We start from the raw sequence: 21,940 nt of genomic DNA on the forward strand, positions 1-21,940 counted from the left end.
TAGCTGAACACTGTGCAGAGGTCACACTAAACTAACCTGTAGCTTTAGGTGAACACTGTGAGGAGGACGCACTACACTAACTTGTAGTTTTAGCTGAACACTGTGAGGAGGACGCACTACACTAACTTGTAGCTTTAGATTAACACTGGTCAGAGGACGCACTACACTAACTTGTAGCTTTAGCTGAACACTGTGCAGAGGTCACACTAAACTAACCTGTAGCTTTAGCTGAACACTGTGAGGAGGACGCACTACACTAACTTGTAGCTTTAGCTGAACACTGTGAGGAGGACGCACTACACTAACTTGTAGCTTTAGATGAACACTGTGAGGAGGACGCACTACACTAAATTGTAGCTTTAGCTGAACACTGTGCAGAGGTCACACTAAACTAACTTGTAGCTTTAGCTGAACACTGTGAGGAGGACGCACTACACTAACTTGTAGCTTCAGATGAACACTGTTCAGAGGATGCACTACACTAACTTGTAGCTTTAGCTGAACACTGTGCAGAGGTCGCACTACACTAACTTGTAGTTCTAGCTGAACACTGTTCATAGCACGCACTACACTAACTTGTAGCTTTAGCTGAACACTGTGCAGAGGTCGCACTACACTAACTTGTAGTTTTAGCTGAACACTGTGAGGAGGACGCACTACACTAACTTGTAGCTTTAGCTGAACACTGTGAGGAGGACGCACTACACTAACTTGTAGCTTTAGATGAACACTGTTCAGAGGACGCACTACACTAACTTGTAGCTTTAGCTGAACACTGTGCAGAGGTCACACTGAACTAACCTGTAGCTTTAGCTGAACACTGTGAGGAGGACGCACTACACTAACTTGTAGCTTTAGCTGAACACTGTGAGGAGGACGCACTACACTAACTTGTAGATTTAGCTGAACACTGTGAGGAGGACACACTACACTAACTTGTAGCTTTAGATGAACACTGTTCAGAGGACGCACTATACTAACTTGTAGCTTTAGCTGAACACTGTGCAGAGGTCGCACTACACTAACTTGTAGTTTTAGCTGAACACCGTGCAGAGGTCGCACTAAAATAACTTGTAGTTTTAGCTAAACACTGTGAGGAGGACGCACTACACTAAATTGTAGCTTTAGCTGAACTCTGTGAGGAGGACGCACTACACTAACTTGTAGCTTTAGCTGAACACTGTGCAGAGGTCACACTAAACTAACCTGTAGCTTTAGCTGAACACTATGAGGAGGACGCACTACACTAACTTGAAGCGTTAGCTGAACACACTACACAGGGCGGCCGTGCAGGCGGCCTTATATAGTGTGGGGTGTGTTCTAAACCCCCTGAGCCATAATTGGCCAAAGCCACCCTGGCTTTGGCCAATTACAGCTCTCTCTACTGACGGCAAAGAGGACGCACTACACTAACTTGTAGCTTTAGCTGAACACTGTGAGGAGGACGCACTACACTAAGTTGTAGCTTTAGATGAACACTGTTCAGAGGACGCACTACACTAAATTGTAGCTTTAGCTGAACACTGTGCAGAGGTCACACTAAACTAACTTGTAGCTTTAGCTGAACACTGTGAGGAGGACGCACTACACTAACTTGTAGCTTCAGATGAACACTGTTCAGAGGATGCACTACACTAACTTGTAGCTTTAGCTGAACACTGTGCAGAGGTCGCACTACACTAACTTGTAGTTCTAGCTGAACACTGTTCATAGCATGCACTACACTAACTTGTAGCTTTAGCTGAACACTGTGCAGAGGTCGCACTACACTAACTTGTAGTTTTAGCTGAACACTGTGAGGAGGACGCACTACACTAACTTGTAGCTTTAGCTGAACACTGTGAGGAGGACGCACTACACTAACTTGTAGCTTTAGATGAACACTGTTCAGAGGACGCACTACACTAACTTGTAGCTTTAGCTGAACACTGTGCAGAGGTCACACTGAACTAACCTGTAGCTTTAGCTGAACACTGTGAGGAGGACGCACTACACTAACTTGTAGCTTTAGCTGAACACCGTGAGGAGGACGCACTACACTAACTTGTAGATTTAGCTGAACACTGTTCAGAGGACGCACTATACTAACTTGTAGCTTTAGCTGAACACTGTGCAGAGGTCGCACTAAAATAACTTGTAGTTTTAGCTAAACACTGTGAGGAGGACGCACTACACTAAATTGTAGCTTTAGCTGAACTCTGTGAGGAGGACGCACTACACTAACTTGTAGCTTTAGCTGAACACTGTGCAGAGGTCACACTAAACTAACCTGTAGCTTTAGCTGAACACTATGAGGAGGACGCACTACACTAACTTGAAGCGTTAGCTGAACACACTACACAGGGCGGCCGTGCAGGCGGCCTTATATAGTGTGGGGTGTGTTCTAAACCCCCTGAGCCATAATTGGCCAAAGCCACCCTGGCTTTGGCCAATTACAGCTCTCTCTACTGACGGCAAAGAGGACGCACTACACTAACTTGTAGCTTTAGCTGAACACTGTGAGGAGGACGCACTACACTAAGTTGTAGCTTTAGATGAACACTGTTCAGAGGACGCACTACACTAAATTGTAGCTTTAGCTGAACACTGTGCAGAGGTCACACTAAACTAACCTGTAGCTTTAGCTGAACACTGTGAGGAGGACGCACTACACTAACTTGCAGCTTTAGCTGAACACTGTGAGGAGGACGCACTACACTAACTTGTAGCTTTAGATGAACACTGTTCAGAGAACGCACTACACTAACTTGCCCAATCATTAAGGATTTTTGTGCAATACACGGAGCATGTGCACTTTATTTATATATTTTTTTGGACACTTTACCCTTGTATAACAGGATACTACATTAAGGATCTTTGTGCAATACACGGAGCACGAGCACTTTATTATACTATATTATTATTGTTTTTGGACATTTATTAATTACCTTTATATCATAGGATATATATTTTCTGGTTATTTATGGCATTTGTGCTACACATGTATATTAGTTGTATAGCTATTTAAGCGCCGCACATTTGATAGATCAGTTTGCATTGTCACATCTGGGGAAGTGTGGGAAGTGTTGGCAGCTGTTTTTTAGTATATTTTTATTACTTTTTTTATTATTTATTTTTTATTTTATTTTTATATATGATTTTCACTTTAGGGAAGTAGTTTGTCAGCTCACAAGGTTTTACCCACTCTCTTTACATTGGTAGTCAGTGAGAAGAATTCTCTTTACACTGGCGGTCAGTGGGAAAAACACTCCTTACATTGGTGGTCAGCGGGAAGAAAGCTCCTTGCATGGGTGATCAGTTTGAAGAATGCAATTCACATTGGTGGTCGGTGGGTAAAATGCTCCTTACATTGGTGGTCCATGGATAGAATGCTCCTTACATTTGCGGTCCATGGGCAGAATGCTTCTTACATTGATGCTCAGTGGGAAGAATGCTTCTTAAATTTGTGGTCAATGAGAAGAAATCTCCTTACACTGGTGATCAGTGAGAAAAACACTCCTTATATTGGTGGTCAGTGGGAAGAAAGATCCTTGTATGGGTGGTCAGTTTGAAGACTCCTCTTCACATTGGTGGTCAGTGGGTAAAATGCTCCTTACATTGGTGGTCCATGAGAAGAATGCTTCTTACATTGGTGGTCCATGGGAAGAATGCTTCTTACATTGGTGGTCAGTGAGAAGAATTCTCATTACATTGGTGGTCAGTGAGATAAATACTTCTTACATGGGTGGTCAATGGGAAGAATACTCCTTAGTAAGGTAACAGTCATTGGTGTCAGTATTTACACGAGAAACAAGAAGAGAAGTTCCATTTTTCTCATGCTGTTGGCTTTGCCGAGAACTAGTTAGGCACCAGAATGCAGGAGAATAAAATAGTCAGGCGTCCCTGCCAAATAGCTTAACATCCTCCAGCCTGCCAGGTGTATATTGATTGCATTGGGTCAGCAAACTCCCAGTGTTAAACTGACAGCACTGTGCAATGAAGTGCCCACTGTGGCTCGTGGCATTGCCTCGCCTTCTTAGGCTCGATTCACACTAATGCGTTTTTTGATGCATTCTGCAGAAATGCAGGGAATTTTTTTTAACATGGGTTCCTATGGAATACGTTTACATCAATGTATTTTTGTGCCTCTGCGTTTTTGGAAAGAGTCGGGGACTTTTTTTCCCACGAAATGCAGCATTCTGCATGTAATAGACTTCAATGGACCCGCATCCAAAATGCAAGTACCTCATTTTTACTGCGATTTTGCTGGGATCTGCAGTTTTTTACACGGTATATAACCGGTTGCTAAGGAGAGGGCCGGGAAGCCAGCCGTCACATCCTTAACAACCGATGAGTCATCAGCTGTCAGCGGGCTTCCCTGCTGACAGCTGAATGCAAAAAAAAAAAAAAAAAAGAAATGACAGGTAAAAAAAAATCTTGGAAAAAAAACAGCGTGGGGTCCCCCCCCAGGTCCATACCAGGCTCTTGGGTCTAGTATGGATTTGGAGGGGACCCCCACGCCAAAAATGAAAAATAAATGGCGTGGGGTCCCCTCAAAATCCATACCAGACCCTTATCCGAGCATGCAGCCCGGCAGGTCAGGAAAGGGAGGGGCGAGGGAGCGCCCCCTCCTGAACCATACTAGTCCGCATGTCCTCAACATGGGGGGATGGGTGCTTTGGGGCAGGGGGGGCTCTGCAAGGGCTTCTTTACGACAACCCTGGCCACTGGTTGTTGGGGTCTGCGGGCAGGGGGCTTATCGGAATCTGGAAGCCCTCTTTAACAAGGGGTCTTCCAGATCCTGGCCTCCTCCCCATGTGAATAGATATCGGGTACATCGTACCCCTACCCATTCACCTAAAAAAAGTAGTGTAGTGTGACAAAAGACGTTTTTTGACAAGTCCTTTATTAAAAATGTCTTCTTCTCCGCTTCTTCCTCCTCCGGTCTTCTCCTTCTTCCTCTGGTTTTCTCCTTCTCCTGCTTCTTTTTCCAGTCTTCTTCTTTCTCCTGTTTTCTTTGTCTGGTGTTCTTCCTCCGCTGCTGCTCCCGCCAACGACCCTCCTCCGATACTGCGTCCCACTGATCTATCCGCACCGATGTCAACCATTTCTTAGATAACTATGGGGCATGGCCATCGGATGATGTCATAAGGGTCTGGTATGGATTTTGAGGGGGGACCCCACGCCATTTTTTTTCAATTTTGACATGAGGGGGTCTCCCCCCCCCAGGTCCATACCAGGCCCTTTTGTCTAGGACAATAGCATGGGGTCAAAAGAAACATGCATAGATGTGAATCGAGCCTCAAACTGGAGCTATAAAGTGATTTTAATCTTTTGTTGGTGGGAGCTTTAACCACCTGCTGGCAGTCACCCCGTTAGGCTAGATCTGCAACTGTGCCACTAAAACCAATATCAATTTATTGCTAGAAGTAGCAAATAGTTGTTAAACAGATGAAGCAAATGCCTCCCTATGAAGCAGTGGCGTAGCGTGGGGGGTGCAGGGGGTGCCGTGGCCCCGGGCGCGACATTTAGGGGGGCGCCAGTATGTGTCACTGACTGCCTCCTCCTAGTTTTAAATTCCTGTGTCCCCCCGCGCTCCGGCCGCCATGTTCAGTGTCTGGCGCCCTGTGATTGGGCGTATGGGGGTCATGTGAGGTATAGGGCTGGCCTGTGCGCGGTCGCTCCTGAAGTCTGCACATGACCCCCATATGCCCTATCACAGTGCGCTGCACTGGACACTGAACATGGCAGCTACAGCACGGGGGAGAGAAGCAATGTGAGCCGCCACTGTCTTCTCCTCCTATCCTCAGGACTGATGCAGGCCAGCCAGACACGAAGGTTAGTGAGACTCCCTCGTGACAGTCATGTTACTGGCCTCGGGGGGGGGGATAGAGAGAGAGAGGGAGAAGATTAGTTAGTGTAGTATGGTGGTCAGTTAGTTTAGTATGGTGGTCAGTTAGTGTAGTATGTGGTCAGTTAGTGTAGTATGGTGGTCAGTTAGTGTAGTATGTGGTCAGTGTAGTGTAGTATGGTGGTCAGTGTAGTGGACAGTGAAGTATAGTGGTCAGTGCAGTGTAGTATGGTGGTCAGTGTAGTGTAGTATGGTGGTCAGTTAGTGTAGTAGTATGGTGGTCAGTGTAGTGTACTATTGCGGTCAGTTAGTGTAGTATGGTGGTCAGTTAGTGTAATATTGTGGTCGGTGTTGAGTGGTGGTCAGTGTAGTGGACAGTGTAGTATAGTGTTCAGTGTAGTGTAGTATAGTGGTCAGTTAGTGTAGTATGGTGGTCAGTTAGTGTAGTATGGCGGTCAGTTAGTGTAGTATGGCGGTCAGTTAGTGTAGTATGGAGGTCAGTTAGTGTAGTATGGAGGTCAGTTAGTGTAGTATGGCGGTCAGTGTAGTGTAGTATGGCGGTCAGTGTAGTGTAGTATAGCGGTCAGTGTAGTGTAGTAAAGCAGTCAGTTAGTGTAGTATGGTGGTCAGTGTAGTGTAGTATGGCGGTCAATGTAGTGTAGTATGGCGGTCAGTTAGTGTAGTATGGCGGTCAGTGTAGTGTGGCGGTCAGTGTAGTATAGTGGTCAGTGTAGTATGGTGGTCAGTTAGTGTAGTATGGCGGTCAGTTAGTGTAGTATGGCGGTCAGTTAGTGTAGTATAATGGTCAGTGTAGTGGACAGTGTAGTATAGTGGTCAGTGTAGTGTAGTATGGCGGTCAGTGTAGTGTAGTATGGCGGTCAGTTAGTGTAGTATAGTGGTCAGTGTAGTGGACAGTGTAGTATAGTGGTCAGTGTAGTGTAGTATGGTGGTCAGTTAGTGTAGTATGGTGGTCAGTTAGTGTAGTATATTGTCAGTGTAGTGTAGTATAGTGGTCAGTGTAGTATGGTGGTCAGTGTAGTGGACAGTGTAGTATAGTGGTTAGTGTAGTGGATAGTATAGTGGTCAGTGTAGTGGTGCAAGTGCAAGTTGCTGCGACTTTAAGTTGCACATATTTAAACGGTTGTCATTGAAAAACTTGGGGTGCGCCTTGTCATGCGACTTTAGTGGAGGGAAAATGGCTAATTGGGCCCAATTTGGACATTTTCACTTAGGGGTGTACTCACAATTGTTGCCAGCGGTTTAGACATTAATGGCTGTGTTGAGTTATTTTGAGGGGACAGCAAATTTACACTGCTATACAAGCTGTACACTCACTACTTTATACTGTAGCAAAGTGTAATTTCTTCAGTGTTGTCACATGAAAAGATATAACAAAATATTTACAAAAATGTAAGGGGTGTACTCACTTTTGTGAGAGATATATATATATGTATATAAAAAGTTTACACGCCCCTATTACAATGTTTCTGTGATGTAAAATAAATAAGACAAACTAAATCATTTCAGAACTTTTTCCACCTTTTTTTTTTTTTATAAAATTCTGTTTATTGTTTTTCCTTTTTTAAAATATAACATACAACAATGGACCCGTCCAGAGGACCGTGCCCATAAAGGTCAACATGACCTTATTGTCTATCTAACAAAGCCCAACTATCTAACATTCGTTCCCCCAACTCCCCCCCAACTTTTTCCACCTTTAAATGTGACCTGTAAACTGTACCACTCAATTGAAAAAGGAACTGAAATCTTTTAGAGGGGGATGTAAAAATATAAAACTAAAATAATGTGGTTGCATAAGTGTGCACACCCTCTTATAACTGGGGATGTAGTTGTGTTCAGAATTAAGCATACACGTTCACCCTGGGTTCACACTGATGCGATGTAGGAACCAGCGCGCGATTACACGCTGGTTCCTGCATCGCTCCTCTCCCGCAGGCAGGTCACACTGCCTTGTGTGAACCTCTGCGGGTGTCATTAACAAAGTAACACCCCCGGTTTAGTTCACAGATCGCAGTGCCAATTGTGAACTAGCACAGGAATCGGATCGCATAGGTGAGAACACCCATGCGATCTGATTCTAGTGCTGGGAAAAACAAGTCCCTGCAATATGTTCTGTGCGAATCCAATGCGAGTTCAGCCATACAAAGGTATGGCTGAACTCGCATTGCTCAGAGATCGCATGTGATCGGCACCTGCAGTGCGGGTGCGAATCAAATGCGATCTCTGAGATCACACTAGTATGAACCCGGGCTTAAACTCATGTTAAATAGGAGTCATTACCATCATTTAAAGTGCCCCTGATTAACCTCAAATAAAGTTCAGCTGTTCTAGTAGGTCTTTTGTGACATTTTCTTAGTTGCATCCTACAGCAAAAGCCATGGTCCGCAGAGAGCTTCCAAAGCATCAGAGAATCTCATTGTTAAAAGGTATCAGTCAGGAGAAGGGTACAAAAGCATTTCCAAGGCATTAGATATACCATGGAACACAGTGAAGACAGTCATCATCAAGTGGAGAAAATATGGCACAACAGTGACATTACCAAGAACTGGAAGTCCCTCCAAAATTGATGAAAAGACAAGACAAAAACTGGTCAGGGAGGCTGCCAAGAGGCCTGCAGCAAGATTAAAGGAGCTGCAGGAATATCTGACAAGTACTGGCTGTGTGGTACATGTGACAACAATCTCCCGTAATTTTCATATGTCTGGGCTATGGGGTAGAGTGGCAAGACAGAAGCCTTTTCTTATGAAGAAAAACACCCAAGCCCGGCTAAACTTTGCAAAAACACATCTGAAGTCTCACAAAAGCACGTGGGAAAATGTGTTATGGTCTGAGGAAACCAAGGTTGAACTTTTTGACTATAATTCCAAAAGATATGTTTGGCACAAAAACAACACTGCACATCACCAAAAGAACACCATACCCACAGTGAAGCATGGTAGTGGCAGCATCATGGTTTGGGGCTGTTTTTCTTCATCTGGAACAGGGGTCTTAGTCAAGGTAGAGGGAATTATGAACAAATACCAGGCAATATTGGCAAAAAACCTTCAGGCTTCTGCTAGAAAGCTGAACATGAAGAGGAACTTCATCTTTCAGCATGACAACGACCCAAAGCAAACATCCAAATCAACAAAGGAATGGCTTCGCCAGAAAAAAATGAAAGTTTTAGAATGGTCCAGCCAGAGCCCAGACCTAAATCCGATTGAAAATCTGTGGGGTGCCCATTCATTCACATGGGCAGAAAAATCAATCCCATATCTTGGAATTCATTTAACAGCATCTCATTCTGACTTATTCTCAACCAATTATCCTCCTGTATTAAGACAGATCACAAATCTAATAAAACAATGGTCGCAACTTCCTTTATCCTGGATAGGGAAGATTAATGCAATCAAAATGACTATTCTACCCAAATTGCTTTATCTATTCAGAGTCCTCCCTATTCCAATTCCTTCCTATTTTTTGAGAATAGTACAAAAAAGAGCAACTTCGTTTATATGGGGCTCTTCTAAACCACGTATACCTATACACACACTACATCTTCCCAAAAATAAAGGAGGCCTGGGATACCCTAATTTTACTAACTACTACAGAGCAGCACATTTGGCCAGTCTGTCCAAATACCATGCAAAACAGGAAATCCCATTATGGGTATTTATAGAGGCTTCAGAAAATGACCCTCTATTAATATCAAATTTATTATGGCTTGATCCTAAAGACCGCTTTAAAATTCATAATCCCATAACTAAACACTTCTTATCTCTCTGGGATAAACTAAAAACCAAATATCAGTTACAATCTCCACACAATCCTCTCCTTTCTTTTATCAGAAATCCGGCCTTTTATCCGGCATGGATCTACCCAAATTCTTTTAAAGCTTGGACAACATCAGGCATTCAGACACTAAATGACTTCATAGCATCTAAATCATTCCTTTCATTCCCATCGCTTAGAGAAAAATATGATCTACCAAACTCTGAGATATTTAGATATCTCCAAATCAAAAATTTCTATACACCATTCCTAAAGGGGGATACACCATTATCCCAATTATCCATTTTTGAATCAATCTGTACAAAAGATCCATTTGCTAAAGGTACAATTTCATCACTTTATAATCAATTATATGGAGTAGCAAATCTTAATAGACCCTCTTACGTTCAGAGGTGGGAGGAGGACCTGGGACGAACTTTAGAAGACACGGACTGGTCTAACATATGGCTCACATCTAAGTCATCTTCACCCAACATCTTAGCACTGGAGACAAATTATAAAGTCCTAACTCGCTGGTACCTTGTACCCGCTAGAGTGGCAAAATATTCACCTAATACCTCAACTCTTTGTTTTCGAGGATGCCCAGAAATAGGCACATATTTACACATATGGTGGACGTGCCCAGTAATCCAAACCTTCTGGAAGGAAGTCTTCGTGATTGCATCTAAAATATTTAAAAAAATAATACAACCAGATCCATATTTAACTTTGCTTAATCTAAAACCGGAATGGTTAACACTCTCTCAATTCAAACTTATGATCCAACTAATAACGGCTGCAAAACAAACAGTGGGCAAGGCTTGGAAATCTCCTACATTGGTACTAGCAGAAACACTTCACAGAATGAATAATACAATGTCCCATGCTAAGATGGTAGCCATCGATCAAAATCAAATTCCAAAATTTGAAAAACTTTGGCATCCTTGAATAAAACAACAGTTCCTGTCAAACTTCAATGACTCTGTCCTGTTGCCATGGTAACAGATTAAATGACTTACAGAGACACCCATTCTAAGGCTTCAAAGAGAACTAAAAAGAATAATAAACTGACGAGCGGGACAACCTTGTGGACCATACCTCTACCTTTCAACCCTTTTTCTTCTTTCTCTTTCCTTTTCTCCACCTTACGATTAAAGCTCATTATCAGAATTTATTTGACCTATATACACTCTACTTGTAAACAATATGTATAGTAGGTATAAATAATTTAAATACCTACAAAAGTAACTAAGGAAATGATATATATCTTTAATTTAGGTTTACGTGAACCCAATGTTTAATATTTGAAATTTCATGATATTTACCTATATAAACCCTACTGTAAAACAATGAGCTTACTTTATAGATCCTTGTAAACTTACTTTATGTATCTTTATAACATTGTATACTCAATAAACTTCTTTTGACAAGGAAAATCTGTGGGGTGATCTGAAAAGGGCTGTGCACAGGAGATGCCCTCGCAAACTGATGGACTTGGAGTGTTTTTGCAAAGAACAGTGGGCAAATATTGCCAAGTAAGGATGTGCCATGCTGATAGACTCATACCCAAAAAGACTGAGTGCTGTAATAAAAACAAAAGGTGCTTCAACAAAGTATTAGTTTAAGGGTGTGCACAGTTATGCAACCATATTATTTTAGTTTTTTTATTTTTACTTCCCTCCACCTAAAAGATTTCAGTTTGTTGTTTAACTGAGTTGTACAGTTTATAGGTCACATTAAAGGTGGAAAAGTTCTGAAATGATTTATCTTTGTATCATTTTTTTTACATTATAGAAACCTGACATCTTAACAGGGGTGTGTAGGCTTTTTATATCCACTGTATATATATATATATATATATATATATATATATACACACACACACATACACACAGAAACCTTATACAGACAGGTCTGTCAAGTACCCCAATATTTTGGGGTGGTCAGGAGCTAAGCAGAAAGTTGTGGTAGTACTATCGGTCTATGAAACCGGAATTGCTGCCCACATCCCAGAAAATTTAATACAAAAACAAGCAGGTTCCCCTGTGGGACTTTTAAAGACAGAAATTCCTTGACAAATAAATGTAATGAAAATATATTGATATCTGAATAGAAGTTTAAAAATGAATTGGTGACTTATGTGAAGTCACAATAGGGTGCATATATCTATTATACAAAAATACAAAGTACAATATCAAAAACGTGCCTGTGTATGTATACAGACAACAACTTGAGACTGTAGTGAACTGGGTCAGACGATGCTCGACGCATTTCAAGGTTTACGGGGAGAAGTATTTCGCTGCCCCAGATCAGCCAAGATGGCAAAGCCAGGGAGGTCAGAAATAATGGGCCCAAGCCAAAAAAGATCACACACAGAGGGCGTCTAACCTCTAACCAAGAAAGGAGGGGGAGGGGAGTATTTTGTGACCGCGCAGTGAGCCGGGCAGACCCTCCAACAATCTATAGTAAAAAACATGAGGGATGAAAGAAAAACATCAGAAGGAATATACATTTATAAATACAAAAATGGTTTCAAAATGGAATGGTGTAATCTTCTATAGAAAAAAGATTGGTCCAATGAAAAACACACCTTGTTGTAGGCTTGAAGTTGACAATGTGCAGATTTAAAAATAAAAATGGTCAGATCTCATGTTGTTATTCTATTATACGTTCAATATGCAATGCTTATTTATATATTCTGTATGATAATTGCTTATTAGGTTTGTTTTTGCTTTTTATTAATTTACAGATAACCAATGAATCACTAGGGATTTAGGACTAGCCAGTTGGGATGAGCTCACCACAACAAGTAGACATGCCACAGCAGCTTCTCTGTGCTGCTCTGCATTAGGAAACTACATTTATGCTCCTGAACCCTCTGTGGTTTGCCCTGATAACAACGCCCCCCCCCCCCATGGTGTGCCCTGCTGACATCCCCCTGTGGTGTGCCCTGCTGACTACCACCCTATGGTGTGTCCTCCTGACTCCTCCTTCCCAAGGTGTGCCCTCCTGACCCCCTCTATGGTGTGTCCTCCTAAAACCTCACTGTAATTTGCCCCCTGTACCCTGCCCTCCTAACCCTCCCCAGTACCATTCCCTCCTTACCACCAATACTGTGCTGTCCTGACCCCCCCCCCCCCCAATACCAGGCCCTCCTGAGCCCCCTGTACTGTGCCCCTCCTGAGCTCCTTGCACACTGCCCTGCTGACCTCTGTACACTGTCCTACCTACTACTATTCTCTTTACACTGCCCTACCTATTGCTAATGCTTGGACACTGCCGTACCTACTACTGACCCCTGGACACCACCCTACCTACTACTGACCTCTGTACACTGTCCTACCTACTACTGACCCCTGGACACTACTGAGCTCTGTACATTGCCCTATCCTACTGACCTCTACTGACCTCTGTACACTGCTCTATTTACTACTGACCCTTGGACACTGCACTACATACTACTTACACTGGTAAGAACTCAGAGCAGACAGCCAGGCTAGCACTGAGGCCAGCCAGGCCTGAAAATAGTCAAGCAAGTTAGCCTGCAGTACCAGATGTTCTGCCTTTATGATGGATTCCTGTATTAGTCTTGTGAGGTGACCAATTATATTATATATTATTATTCTAAATGAAAGTGAATTCTGAGTTTCTTGCTGAAGCTAACATGTAACATAGACTATATATATATTTCTACAGTGACATTAGTTTTATTATTATACAGGATTTATATAGCACTTTACAATATAACGGGGGACAGTACAATTTGTACAAATACAACACAGTTCAATGTAGAAGGAATAGGAGGACCCTGCTGGGAGAGGAAGGTGGTACAAAAGGTAATAGCTACAGGTGATGAGCTGATGGAGGTGGCCAAATAATTTTTTTTGTTGGTGGAGGCAGGGTAGGTTTCCCTGAATAAATGAGTTTTTAAGGATCGCCTAAAGGTGGACAGGGTAGTAGCTGACCGGACTTACTGGGGTAGGGAGTTCCAGAGGATGAGAAAGGTTCTAGAAAAGTGGTGGGGGCGAGCACGAGAGAAGATAAAGGAGCTAGAGATCAAGATGTCTTGGGAGGACTAAAGAGGACTATTTGGGCGGTATCTGCAGATGAGGTTGGTGATGTAGCTGGTGGCAGTGTTGTGCTTGGCTTTGTACATTTTGGTCAGTATTTTGAATACTATATGTTGGGTTAGTGGAAGCCAGTGAAGGGATTGGCAGAGAGGGGCAGCAGTCACGGATCAGTTATTAGGATGTATAGTATAAGTCTAGCAGCAGCCATCAGGGGAGATAGTTTGTGTAAAGATAGGTCAGTGAGGAGGGAGTTGCAATAGTCAAGGTGAGATATAAGCAAGGAGTGAATAAGTTGTTGGGGACAGGGAGAGTGTGAAACTGATGAGGCTGAGATCAGAGAGAGGAAAAGGCGTGTGAGGCCCGGTTCACACTGATGCGAGTTCATAACGAATGCGATGCGTCAAAAACACTTTAAATTCGCATGTCATCCCTAAAGTCATTGTTTTCAATGACGGTCGTTCACATACATGCGTTGCGATTCCTCTAAGAATGCGATGCAATAAAAAAAGGGTCTTGTGCGAGTTTACTACGTTGCGTTGCGAATTTAGTCTCTATAGACATCAATGTAAATCGTTCTTGAATCGCATTGATGGTTCACATATGTACAAATTCGTCACCTCCAGCTCCTCCTCCCAGTACTGCCCCCTCACTTCCTGTTTCCTGTCTCATGTCCATATGTAAACAGATAAGATGGCCCCCAGGCGTTGGAACAGCATCGACAATGAGGAGCTCATCAGACTTGTCCGTGACAGGCCATATATATGGGACAGCCGTATACCCGAATATAAAAATAATGCCCAGAAGGGCAGAGGCTGGGAAGAAATTTGTAAAACTTTGTATTCAGACTGGGAAGCCTTCACACCACAAGTTCGCAAATATAAACGTAAGTACATATTTATTCATCCCACCGACCACCAATGTAAGGGCATGCATCCCACTGACCAACAATGTAAGGGCATGCATCCCGCTAACCACCCATGCATCCTGCTGACCACCAATCCCTCTGACCACTAATGTAAGGCCATGTATCCCACTGACCACCAATGTAAGGGCATGTATCCCACTGACCACCAATGTAAGGGCATGCATCCCGCTGACCACCCATGTAAGGGTATGCATCCCACTGACCACCAATCCCTCTGACCACCAATGTAATGCCATGCATCCCACTGACCACCAATGTAAGGGCATGCATCCCGCTGACCACCAATGTAAGGGCATGTATCCCTCTGACCACCCATGTAAGGGCATGCATCCCACTGACCACCCATGTAAGGGCATGCATCCCACTGACCACCCATGTAAGGGTATGCATCCCACTGACCACCAATGTAAGGCCATGTATCCCACTGACCACCAATGTAAGGGCATGCATCCCACTGACCACCCATGTAAGGGTATGCATCCCGTTGACCACCAATGTAAGGGCATGCATCCCGCTGACCACCAATGTAAGGGCATGTATCCCACTGACCAACAAGGTAAGGGCATGTATCCCACCAATGACCAATGTAAGGGCATGCATCCCACTGACCACAAATCCCACTGACCAGCTGTGTAATGAGCATTGTTCTCACTCACCACCAATTAATTGTTTATGTTTTATTTGATTACAGAAGAACTCATACATACTAGGTGGCGAAGCCTCAAGGATACACTTCAAAGACACCAGAGACTGGAGCGTGAAGCACGAAGTGGGTCTGGTGCCACCCCAAAGCGTCCCTATAACTTTGCCAGATACCTGGATTTTCTCAAGCCAGTTCTAGAATTAAGGAAGTAAGTTTACATACAAGAATACCTCTCTCTACCATCCCTCTCTATTTTACCTGTCCTCCCTAGACATGTGCATTCGTTTTTCGTCCGAATGCATTTTCGTCCGAATTTCAGGTATTTTCTTTATTGTTTTAACAAACGATAACGAAAGTGCAGAATACGAAAACCGAAAGATCCGAAAGACATAAACAAATGCTTTATTTTCGTTTTAGTTTCGACAACAGTTCAATATAGATAGGAGATTCGACATGACGCTGACAATAACAATCTGTGTCTATCGAACCTGTGGTCGAATGTGCCTAACCTTAAGGCCTCTTTCACATGAATGATCCATTCAGGTCCGCCTATCAGTTTTTTAGGCGGACCTGAACGGACCCTCCATAGACCTCTATGGAGCGTCGGATGTCAGCGGTGATATGTCCGCTGACATCCGACCCGCTCCAATCCGAAAAAGTGTAACGGAGGAAAAACCTACTTTTCCATCCATTTTCGGATCGGATCGGGTGACGACGGACTCTACGGTCCGTCATCATCCGATCCCCCATAGGGGAGAGCGGCACTCTGACAGGTCCGTCGCTGCACACTGTCATCTGCCTGCTCAGCGGGGATCCACGGAGCGATCCCCGCTGAGCAAGCGGATGTTCACGGGGCAGATCATCACGGATCCGCCCCGTGTGAAAGGACCCTAACTCTATTAGTCCAAGTTTATTCTACATAGAGAGAAAAGATTCGACATAGAGAGAAAAGATTCGACATAGAGAGAAAAGATCGCTGCTGGAATTGGGTGGGGGAAGTAAAATAAAAATAACGATGATGAATGTTATTGGCCGATTGTAACCAAAGAGGAGGGGCAGTAAAATAGCTAGAACTAAGTACACACGTACAGCCAACTTACTTTTACTTACGATTTGCTAGTAGAGAGAGACACACACACTGAATCATTTCAGAAGACAGTCAATCTTAGCATGGCCATCCATGCCAAACCACTATCCACCTGTGTCAAGACCTATGGAACAGCTCAAACCAATCATTCCAAGTCCTTATCCATATAGAAATCAATCACTTGAAGTTAATTCAATCGTGCCTCCAACAAATGCACAATATGGGCCCCCGAGTGAACCACTGGATAGAGTGATATCCCCGCCTGTACCTTTGAGGCAGGCAACGCCTGAGCAACAGAGTGTTACAACATATTTGAATTTATAGATGATTACCTGTTGAATGGCACTGCCACTTTCATGTTGTTAATCCATATTGGATTTGTTCACGTTATGTTTTGTATTTTTTAGTGAATTTGCATCTCACCTCTGACCACCAATGTCAGGGCTTGTATCCCACCTCTGACCACCAATGTCAGGGCTTGTATCCCACCTCTGACCACCAATGTCAGGGCTTGTATCCCACCTCTGACCAAAATGTAAGGGCATGCCTCCTACTGACCAGCAATCCCACTGATCACCAATGTAAGGGCATTTATCCCACTGACAATCAATCCCACTGATAACCAATGTCAGGGTTGTATCCCACCTCTAACCAAAATGTAAGGGCATACATCCTACTGACCAGCAATCCCACTGACCACCAATGTAAGGGCATTTTTCCCACTGACAACCAATCCCACTGACCACCAATGTCAGGGCTTGTATCCCACCTCTGACCAAAATGTAAGGGCATACATCCTACTGACCAGAAATCCCACTGACCACCAATGTAAGGGCATTTATCCCACTGACAACCAATCCCACTGACCACCAATGTCACTCATTTGTTTTGTTTTGTTTTTGTTTTGTTTTTTTTTTTTTTTTTTTTGCTGTTTAAACACTCACTCGCATCATTTTCATGCACATTCCTTTTTTCACATATATTTTACATGTCATTATTCACTGTGCACATCCCTCACTTCTCTTCCTATCACTGCCATTGTCAGCATTTAAAGACAAGGTCATCCCTGACATATTTTATATTAGTTATACCAATATAGTCACTTTACTCATTTTATTATCCTTCACATGATCAATTCAAGCTGTAATAGATTATTACAACACTTTCTGACCGCCCAACAGTTAAATCTAACTACTGACCTATATGGGTATATTCATGAGCTAACGCTCTGACAATTTTCGTAGGTTCCGGCCCCACCTCCCCCGTGGCGTGTTGGTGGGGGGTAATTATACGTGTGACTCCTTGCAAGCCATATCAAGTGGATTCCTGTTCCCCCTTCTTCCGGGGTGCTGCTACGTGCGGGCACACTGGATGGTCTGGCTGCTATGTGGGGAGGCTCTGATCGAGGGGTACATCCAAACTCAGTGGTAATTATGTGCAAAGTGTTACTAAATATGTTGCTAAACAAACTTGCCTATGCTGTAATTCTTTTAAATAAGCTGGACATACTATTATAATTTTTTCTTTTTTCTTTAGCAAACTCATCCTCTGAAGAGACCCCAAAATTCATGGGTCGAAACGCGTCAGATTTGTTATGCAATAGCCTTATCACATGCTGTGTATAACCTATGTATTTTCCCACTTGAGCTCCCAATTTATATTTATATGTTGTTACATTTATTCATTACCCTTCAATAAAGAATTTTAATATTTTACTTAATGCCTTGCTCATATCTATAGCTAGCTGCCTAAAAACCCTGCTTGGGGGACTTTTTCCCATATTTTTTTTTTTGTATCCCACCTCTGACCACCAATGTCAGGGCTTGTATCCCACCTCTGACCAAAATGTAAGGGCATGCCTCCTACTGACCAGCAATCCCACTGATCACCAATGTAAGGGCATTTATCCCATTGACAACCAATCCCACTGACCACCAATGTCAGGGCTTGTATCCCACCTCTGACCAAAATGTAAGGGCATACATCCTACTGACCAGCAATCCCACTGACCACCAATGTAAGGGCATTTATCCCACTGACAACCAATCCCACTGACCACCAATGTCAGGGCTTGTATCCCACCTCTGACCAAAATGTAATGGCATGCATCCTACTGACCAGCAATCCCACTGACCAAAAATGTAAGGGTATTTATCCCACTGACAAACAATCCCACTGACCACCAATGTCAGGGCTTGTATCCCACCTCTGACCAAAATGTAAGGGCATGCATCCTACTGACCAGCAATCCCACTGACCACCAATATAAGGGCATTTATCCCACTGACAACCAATCCCACTGACCATCAATGTAAGGTCATGTATCCCACCTCTGACCAAAATGTAAAGGGCTGTGGTGCGATTATGCAATATGGGCCCCGAGTGAACCACCGGATAGAGTGATATTCCTGCCTGTACCTTTGAGGCTAGCAATGCCTGAGAAACAGAATGTTATGCCCTGTACACGCGGTCGGATTTTCTGACGGAAAATGTGCGATCGGAGCTTGTTGTCGGAAATTCCAATCGTGTGTGGGCTCCATCTGACTTTTTCCGTCTGAATTTCTGACACACAAAGTTTGAGAGCAGGCTATAAAATTTTCCGACAACAAAATCCGATCGATTAAATTCTGATCGTGTGTACACAAATCCGACGCACAAAGTGCCACGCATGCTCAGAATAAATTAAGAGATGAAAGCTATTGGCTACTGCCCCGTTTATAGTCCTGACATACATGTTTTATGTCACCGCATTCAGAACGATCGGATTTTCCGACAACTTTGTGCGGCTGTGTGTATGCAAGACAAATTTGAGCCAACATCCGTCGGAAAAAATCCATGGATTTTGTTGTTGAAATGTCCGATCAATGTCCGATCGTGTGTACAGGGCATTGCTATTTTTTTGAATTTATAGATGCCTACCTGTTAAATGGCACAGCCTCTTTCATGCTGTTAACCATATTGCATTTGTTTACGTGATGTAAAACTTTTTTGGTGTATACCAACTTTTCAGGTCCATGTGGATTATGCAGTGGGATACATGTACAAAAGGAGGAGGAAGAGAGAGAGTACGAGTGAGGTGGAGGTTAAAGTTGAAGTAAACCCTCCTATCGTTTTCAGCCAAGGAAGCGGCCATCTTGGCCTCTGTTTAATCTGCAAGTGCCATGATGCTGCACATGTGATCAGTTCTGACACCAGCCATTGGATGGTTTGACAGTTTGGTTGAGAGCACAACCAATGGGAGTGTTACATTTCCGGCACGTGCCGGAAAGGTACCCGTTTTTTGGGTGGGTTTACTTCCGCTTTAAGGTGCTTCTTTTTGGACAAGAAAAGTGAAAATGTCCAGTATGTCCATAAAGGGTATAGAAACAGATAGGAAGTAGGAGGGTCAGAGGAAGTAGGAGGGTCAGAAGAAGTAGGAAGGTCAGAGAAAGTTAGAGGGTCTGAGGAAGTGAGAGGGTCAGAGAAAGTGAGAGGGTCTGAGGAAGTTAGAGGGTCTAAGGAAGTTAGAAGGTCTGAGAAAGTTAGAGGGTCTGAGGAAGTTAGAGGGTCAGAGAAAGTGAGAGGGTCAGAGAAAGTGAAAGGGTCTGAGGAAGTTAGAGGGTCTGAGGAAGTTAGAGGGTCTGAGGAAGTGAGAGGGTCAGAGAAAGTGAGAGGGTCAGAGAAAGTGAGAGGGTCAGAGAAAGTGAGAAGGTCAGAGGAAGTTAGAGGGTCTGAGAAAGTTAGAGGGTCATACTAAGTTTGACTTGAAGGAAGAGATCGAGTAAGGGGGAGAAAGCATGAAGGGTGAGAGAAAGGGAAGAAGGAGACAGAGTATTATCTCCTCCTCCTTATGTGGTTCTTTACAATGTTTGAAGTTTGATTGTTTCCCAAAAATGTTTCAAAAAGTATGTAATTACATGAAGATTACAAATTAAAAAAATAAAACATTTTTTTTGGAAGACAACTATGGTGTGATATCTGTCTGCATTGCTTCTATTGCTTACTATGGTGCAAAGGAGGTACAGCTCACCTCCTGAAACCTATAAACCAAATTGTAAGTATATTGCTTATCGATGTGTATTTGTCTATTGATGCACTGATTGGAGATGTCAGGGTTAGGCTTCAATTTACAGTTAGGGTTACGGAAAGGGTTAAGGTTATCTGTAGTGAGGATATGGTATGGGAAGATCGATATGTACACAACACACCCTGTAAAATAATGACACGTGAACAGTATCAAAATAATTTTTTTTTCTTAGCAATGAAAATTGACACCATGCAAATATGTGAAGCAGAGTACAGCATTTTAACCTATTGCATCGAGCTGCCATGATAGCTGCCCATTTGCTGACATAAAGTACTCTGTGAAGTCCTGGCGCACATTTTCCCCACTGCAGTTGCCATGGGTTCTGATCCATGTTGGATCTTCAAGTTCATGCATCAAAGAGTCCTCAAATAGGTACCCATCTCGAGCACGAACAAAATTGTGCAATGCACATGCTGCTTGCACTGCACCAATGGCATACTCCATACTAAGGCTGATAGGTGAGTGCAGGAAACGCCACTTATTGGCAAGTATGCCAAAAGCACACTCCACTACACGTCTTGCCCTTGACAGTCTGTAATTGAATACCCTCTTTGCAGTGGACAGTCCCCTGTTTGCATATGGATGTAGAAGGCGCTCAGAAATAGGGAATGCCTCATCCCTAACAAAGACATCAGGCTCCAGAGGTTGATTTGTTCCAGGAAGTGGGAGATTATCAGGAAGGTTCAGTGAGTTTTCTCAAAGCATCTTGCCAAAAGAAGAATGCGAGAAGATGCTGGAGGCAGAGCTACTTCCATATGATCCTATATCCACATAGGTAAAGGAATAATTGGCATCAGCCACTGCCATTAGGACAAATGAAAAATATTTTTTATAGTTAAAATACTTTGAGCCACTACGAATTGGGCTGATTATTCTGATGTGCTTTCCATCTATTGCACCCACAAAATTTGGGAAATTTCACCGCTCCCAAAAAACTTTGGCAATTTTAGCCCAGTCTTCCCTAGTCGGCTTCTTCATCACCAAGTCCTTTAAAACTAGCCAGATAGCTGCACAGGTTGTATGCACAATAGAACTCACGGTCAGTTTGCCCAGCTTGGATTCGTATTGTAAACTGGTGAAAGAATTGCCGGTAGCCAGGTACCTGTAAGGAAGGAGAAGGATAATTAATTGTGTGCTTACTTTTTTTCGGTTTTTGCTCTAAGTTAAGTAAAGACGAGGTGGCGTAGTCTATGCAACACCTACATCTAATACGTGAGGCCAAGAGTGTATATGCTGCCACGACAAATAAAAAAAGCATATTTGCTGGCTATCTGGCTTTTTATTAAATATGTTACCTTAAGGTGACAAGTAATCGCTCAGCTGGCTCCACACTACTTTGGAAAGTGGTGTTCTGGTGCTCCACACTGCTGTAGATCAGTCACAGCAATTCGTCGAAACTGAAATTTAAATATACAGAGAAGAGGTAAGATTACATAGATAAGGGAAGAGGTATCAGATAAGGAAGTGGGGTGAAAGGGGGGAAAATTAGGATAAGGGGGAGAAGTGGGGAGAGGTTGGATACAGAGCAGAGGGATGTATTGGGTTATG

At 43.3% G+C, this 21,940-nt stretch overlaps 1 protein-coding gene across 4 annotated transcripts in view; it reads right to left on the reverse strand.

The window, feature by feature from the left end:
• Nucleotides 1-21,940, reverse strand: part of CSDC2 (cold shock domain containing C2) — a 71,342-nt gene that overhangs the window by 34,931 nt on the left and 14,471 nt on the right. For 2 of the 4 annotated variants that reach the window (XM_073592746.1, XM_073592747.1), the window contains exons 2-3: nt 21,688-21,789; nt 21,431-21,494 (exon numbers count right to left, since the gene is read on the reverse strand). The exons of the other annotated variants lie outside the window; for them this stretch is intronic. The gene's annotated coding sequence lies outside the window, so the exon portion shown is untranslated. The remainder of the gene's footprint in view (nt 1-21,430; nt 21,495-21,687; nt 21,790-21,940) is intronic. 4 annotated transcript variants of the gene reach the window in all.

The sequence above is a fragment of the Aquarana catesbeiana genome, linkage group LG07 (genome assembly GCF_042186555.1).
Source record: "Aquarana catesbeiana isolate 2022-GZ linkage group LG07, ASM4218655v1, whole genome shotgun sequence".
Classification (NCBI taxonomy): Eukaryota; Metazoa; Chordata; class Amphibia; order Anura; family Ranidae; genus Aquarana; species Aquarana catesbeiana.